The sequence below is a fragment of the Erythranthe guttata genome, chromosome 4 (genome assembly GCF_056151865.1).
Source record: "Erythranthe guttata isolate IM_541 chromosome 4, IM_541, whole genome shotgun sequence".
In the NCBI taxonomy this organism is placed as follows: domain Eukaryota; kingdom Viridiplantae; phylum Streptophyta; class Magnoliopsida; order Lamiales; family Phrymaceae; genus Erythranthe; species Erythranthe guttata.
The window spans coordinates 9741420-9747998 of NC_142536.1; positions in this window are offsets into that span (position 1 = coordinate 9741420).

Below are 6579 nucleotides of genomic sequence, written 5' to 3' on the forward strand. Positions count from 1 at the left end.
AGATTTAGGTGGAGAGGTGGAGAAGAGAGTAGATGAATGTGATAGAGGTGGAGACAAATAATTAAGATTTAGGGTCATAGTAGTTGAGGGTATTTTTGTCTTCTCACACTAGTTCGGGGGGTCTCGCTAATTAAGATTGGATTGTGGGTGTGGCCAAAAGTCTTAAAGTCAAATGAGTTTTACTCATAATATTTTCTATTTGAGGGGGTATTGCATATTTTCCCATAAGATATTCATATTTTTTAAGTACTTATACGGTTATACTCGAACTTTTTATTTAAGATCTTACAATGAGTAACATAACTTATAAACATCTTATAAAATGTTCAAGAGCCTATAATCTATTTAAAAGTGTTTGGTAAAAAAATTAAAAAAATCTAATTTTTTTTTTCCAAAAATAAGCGGTTAGGGAGCTTATAAGATGTTTTTAAAAAAGTACATCCACCCCACATTTTTTAAGATCTTATTTGATTATTTAATAAAATACTCAAAATACAAAATTACCCTCAAATACTTTATTATATTACATGAATATTAATATCATTTATATTTTATCAAAACAATGTATTTCTGTAATCAAGATTAATTATTAGTTAAAATATAATTATTATAATAATTGTCAAAAAAATTGTTCTCTATTTACATTTTATAGGTATATAAAACACCCGAATATTCTTATTATCTGAATAGTAAATTATATTTCTTTAATCTATAAAAAAAATTGCATTTCTTTTACAACCTTTATTTTATATTAATATTTTAATTTTATATTATTATTTTTATTTAAAAAATTAATTTGTAAATATTATAATAATATTTTAGGAACAAAAGTATTGAGTTAAATAAGTCTAACAGTTATAGTGGCGTCATGTATTTTGTCATTGTAGCGAACATACCTTCTATTTCCAAACAGCTGAACAACTTATAAAAACTAAAAGTAACTTATAAGATGTTTTAAATAAGCTTTGTCAAACGGGCTCTTAAAAATGATTTTTTTAAATAAGACGTAAACATCTGATAAGTTCTTTTAAGAGCTGATAAGTTGTTACATCTTATTTTTAAAATTAATTTTGAAAGAGTTTGGGTATTAAACTTATAATTACTTTTGTTCATTACTATAAGATCTTAAATAAAAAGATGGAGTATAAGTATTTAGCAAGAAAAACCCGGCTAACACATCATGTTCTTTCACGATTTTCCACGTAAATGATGCATAAAATTATTTTCTTACGTTCATAAAATTTAGGGTTCTTCCAATTTTGTTCATATCTCCATTTCTTTCTACCATGCATTTGACAATGGCAATGGGCTACGACCCCATGTACTTTTATGTTGACGTATCATCTAAAACTTTCTTGGATTTTTCATGTGTGAATTAAATTGTTAGGGTATTTCGAATAGGTGAACGTTTGGAATAGATGAGTTTATACCCTAAGAACAATCTATTAATGAAATAACTCGTTATAAACAACATATCCTTTCACGAGAAGACTCTCAAATATTTATATATAAGACAAAACATCGCCTGTTTTGAATAAGATTTATACAAACGTTAAGTTCTGATACGCGTAAAACCTACGTATGAAAAACCGCAAGTGTACAGTATCGCGTTTTGTAGAATAGTGAATTCCAGATATCGATCCACAGGGAATTAAGTTCCTAAATCTACCAAGTACCGTAATTATACTATCCTAAACTTTATTTAGACGATCGAAAGGGAAGGGGATGAAGCTAAAAATAAAGAAACAATAATAAAAGCAACGGTCCGCCAGTATAAACGAGGAATTCCGATGTGTGATGGCTTCTAGGGAAAATCCACCAGTGTACTATCGATAAAGATCTACAAATCCGAATCTATTGTCAATTCTATGTTCGCTAACCCAGACACTAAAATACTCTAACCCCCGTCTCCAGTGTAGTTAGAGTCTACCCACAGGTCCGACGTCTCCGTTCAGAACCTGATATTAAGAGAGCATTTAGGTCAAGTCCTTAAGGGCTACCCGAGGTGCATCACGTCTCCGTTTCCACACCCCGAGCTATGTTTTCCTAACTTCAAACGAGAAATCCTCTCTCGAGTTCATTCCCATTTACAATCAATTCAACTGTTGGCCAAACAATCGAAAGCATTTAATACAGGAAAACATAAACAGAATCAAAGAACGACAAATAGATCACAGATCTGGAAATCAAAATCAATATATACAAGGTTTCATTTCCCTAAAAGAAAATGCTTAGTTCATTACAAACATAGCATCCAAATGAAGAACACGAGAAATCATAAACTAGACATAAAGAAAAAGCTTATGAAAAACCCGAGTCGAAACCCTCGTCGAAGATTCCCGCGAAGAACTGTCGAAGACCGAAGAGAGTCGAAGATGAAGTCGAAGAGTGGATTCGACGAAGAAGTCCCTCCTTGTTAAATGACACAAGGGATCTATTTATAGTATGCTTTGCCTTCTAAGATATTTTTTACGCATCCCAAGGCCCATATCGCGATATGAGCGGCAATATCGGGCGATATGGTAAAATTGCAAGCTCTCTGTTTCGTTTCTCCCCATATCGCGATATGGAATGGCATATCGCGCGATATGGCAAAAATGCAAGCTCTCTGTTTCGTTTTCTCCCATATCGCGATATGGAAGGTAATATCGCGATATGGTCGCTGCAATAACTTCAAACTATGTTTTGACCCTTTTGTAGCCCGAATGTGACAATTTTGCATTTCACAAAAGTTGTAGCCCTTGAAGTTGGCTTTCTAAATCCATTTGAATCAGCTCAATCGGAGGTCGTATGAAGAAGTTATGCATAAAATACCGAACGCTGACACCATCCACTTGATTGCAATTTTTGCTCTTGTTTGACTTGATTCTCGGCTTCGCTTTCAAAATCGTTTCGAATCGGCAAAAATAGCTAACAAAACCTGAAAATATAAATAAAACAAGAAACGCATAATATAAACAAATAAAGCCGAAAACTCGTACGAACGAAGACCAAAACTTGAAGAACTGATAAGTGAAAATCATGCAAAATGAACACTTATCACACCCTCAAACTTAGAACTTTACTCGTCCCGAGTAAATCAAAACGAAACAAAAACAAAAAGGAAATATAAACAACAAACTAAAACTAGGCCACTAACGTAGGGAAACACGATTGCATTTAGCGTATGCAACAAGCCTTTGAACCCCTGGGTACCCCCAAAGGACGAGTTGTGTCTCGTGAGGGTTTTCAGACAACACACCCACAAAGTTGCCGGATTGGTCAAAGCATTGCAATTAATTCCAAAGATAAAACGAGCTAGATAACTTAAAATCTTAGAATGGCATACGGCTTAAGGTATTCGACTTTCCTACCGACGCAATTAGTTGTTTCTACACCAAAATGAAAGATAGACTCAAGAATCCGTAATTAAACAATAAACTCAATCACCGAGGGTTTTGAGTAGAAATGTGGGTGAAAAAGTAAGTTTTGATTCTGCAATTCAAAAACTCGAGTTGGGCATAAGTAAGTCTATTTATTCAATAGAAAAAAAATGACAACAACAATTTTTTTTGGTGATTTTCATCACAACTTTTTCTTTTTTTCTTTTTCTTGAAACGGGAATAATCGTGACTCGTGCAAGGCTCGATACCACTGTGTTATCTCTCTGACCCATGTATCGAACTTTAGTCCAAGAAACCCCCAAGCTTGACAACTCGAGAGACTTAGGCAACGAGGTGCACCCAACGGGACCATTGATAGAACTTTTAGCCAACAACTGGAAATCGTGAACACATAATTCAATTCTAACTCGCCCCCCAAACCTCAGGCTATTATACCCCTCAGAAAAGTGCGCTCAAGCTTAATCGGAAAGGATTCGAAAGGCTATCCACACAAGTTGCAAAAACGCAGTCGGAAGATACATCTATAATTAGCCGGTTATCCATAATTTCAATTTTAAAATCAACTAGCCCATCTACTAATTCATTAATTTCTTTGCTTCAATAGAATCCGGAAATGCAACTTACACTCGATCCTATATGAAATGCATGTGACAAACATAACACAATCACGGAAATCGAAATACATAAATAAATCTAAATTATATGATATGCATGCAAAAGACCAAATCAAAATTAGCTAAACTCCCCCCAAACTTAAATCATGCATTGCCCTCAATGCGAAAAATAAAAGAAAGGAGAAAGAAATACGCCCTGAACAGTTGTGCCGCAGATTGATCAGTGTTCTACGGTTGCGAAAGTGTTCTTTGGTTGCACGGGGTGCCGTGGATTTCGGCACCGAGGGCGAATTGCCGGAGTTGTCTAGACTTCCCCGACTTCTTACTCTTCTCTCCCTGGGAACGAGGTACCGGCAAAAATCAAGAAAAAAGGGTGAAATTTATATCTAAACCAAAAAATGCAAAAATAAAAGAAAACTAACAAAATAAATGACGAAAAATAAATAATGGGTTGCCTCCCATTCAGCGCCTGTTTTACAGTCGACGGCTCGACACAATTTGGACGGATTATGTCCAATCCAAAGCCTTGTAGATTGCGCATCCATCCGTCAGTCTTGATACATACTTTGCAATCATATCGTGGACTAGATTGCAATCTTGTAATGACCATCCCAACCCATGGTACTTTTCGTTTGCTTTGGAAATCAGTCGGTAGGAGACTAGGATGGGTTGCTTGCCTACCGATCTCTCAAACTCGTATACAAGATACTCGAGCTTTGGAGAAAGCTCTACCTCAAATTTGAAACTCGTCTCCTCGCTCACACTCAAATCCGGAGTAGCAATGTGGATAGGATTTTGTTCGTCAAGTTCCTCTACCATCATCTTCATCCCACTCTCATCACACGCAAAAGTATCTACAAAACTGGGATGAATAATTCCCTCAAGGTGTTCAACCTCATCGTTCATACGAAAATCTGTAAATACCTCGTTGTCTTCATATATGATGGTCGGATGTGGTTTGTGAATGTGACATCCCTGAAATTTTTTGAAAATATTTGCCAGAAACTGGAGTTCGTCTTGTAAATAGCACAAGTGCTCATTTGTCTGTGCAAATCCATTTTCTGGGTTCAACCTTCGATGTCTTTCAATATCCTCCAACTCTTGTTGAATGTAATCAGCTCTGGATTGAATCTCGCCAAGAGAGAGATCATAAATCGAGGCCATCAATGTATACAAATCTGTGAAAATAAATAAAAAAAAATCAAAAGAAAAAAAATGTCTAAAGTAAAGCAAGGATAGTTGGTAACGATATTAGTAAATTCAAGATTAACTAATTCCCCGGCAACGGCGCCAAAAACTTGATACGCGTAAAACCTACGTATGAAAAACCGCAAGTGTACAGTATCGCGTTTTGTAGAATAGTGAATTCCAGATATCGATCCACAGGGAATTAAGTTCCTAAATCTACCAAGTACCGTAATTATACTATCCTAAACTTTATCTAGACGATCGAAAGGGAAGGGGATGAAGCTAAAAATAAAGAAACAATAATAAAAGCAACGGTCCGCCAGTATAAACGAGGAATTCCGACGTGTGATGGCTTCTAGGGAAAATCCACCAGTGTACTATCGATAAAGATCTACAAATCCGAATCTATTGTCAATTCTATGTTCGCTAACCCAGACACTAAAATACTCTAACCCCCGTCTCCAGTGTAGTTAGAGTCTACCCACAGGTCCGACGTCTCCGTTCAGAACCTGATATTAAGAGAGCATTTAGGTCAAGTCCTTAAAGGCTACCCGAGGTGCATCACGTCTCCGTTTCCACACCCCGAGCTATGTTTTCCTAACTTCAAACGAGAAATCCTCTCTCGAGTTCATTCCCATTTACAATCAATTCAACTGTTGGCCAAACAATCGAAAGCATTTAATACAGGAAAACATAAACAGAATCAAAGAACGACAAATAGATCACAGATCTGGAAATCAAAATCAATATATACAAGGTTTCATTTCCCTAAAAGAAAATTCTTAGTTCATTACAAACATAGCATCCAAATGAAGAACACGAGAAATCATAAACTAGACATAAAGAAAAAGCTTATGAAAAACCCGAGTCGAAACCCTCGTCGAAGATTCCCGCGAAGAACTGTCGAAGACTGAAGAGAGTCGAAGATGAAGTCGAAGAGTGGATTCGACGAAGAAGTCCCTCCTTGTTAAATGACACAAGGGATCTATTTATAGTATGCTTGGCCTTCTAAGATATTTTTTACGCATCCCAAGGCCCATATCGCGATATGAGCGGCAGTATCGGGCGATATGGTAAAATTGCAAGCTCTCTGTTTCGTTTCTCCCCATATCGCGATATGGAATGGCATATCGCGCGATATGGCAAAAATGCAAGCTCTCTGTTTCGTTTTCTCCCATATCGCGATATGGAAGGTAATATCGCGATATGGTCGCTGCAATAACTTCAAACTATGTTTTGACCCTTTTGTAGCCCGAATGTGACAATTTTGCATTTCACAAAAGTTGTAGCCCTTGAAGTTGGCTTTCTAAATCCATTTTAATCAGCTCAATCGGAGGTCGTATGAAGAAGTAATGCATAAAATACCGAACGCTGCCACCATCCACTTGATTGCA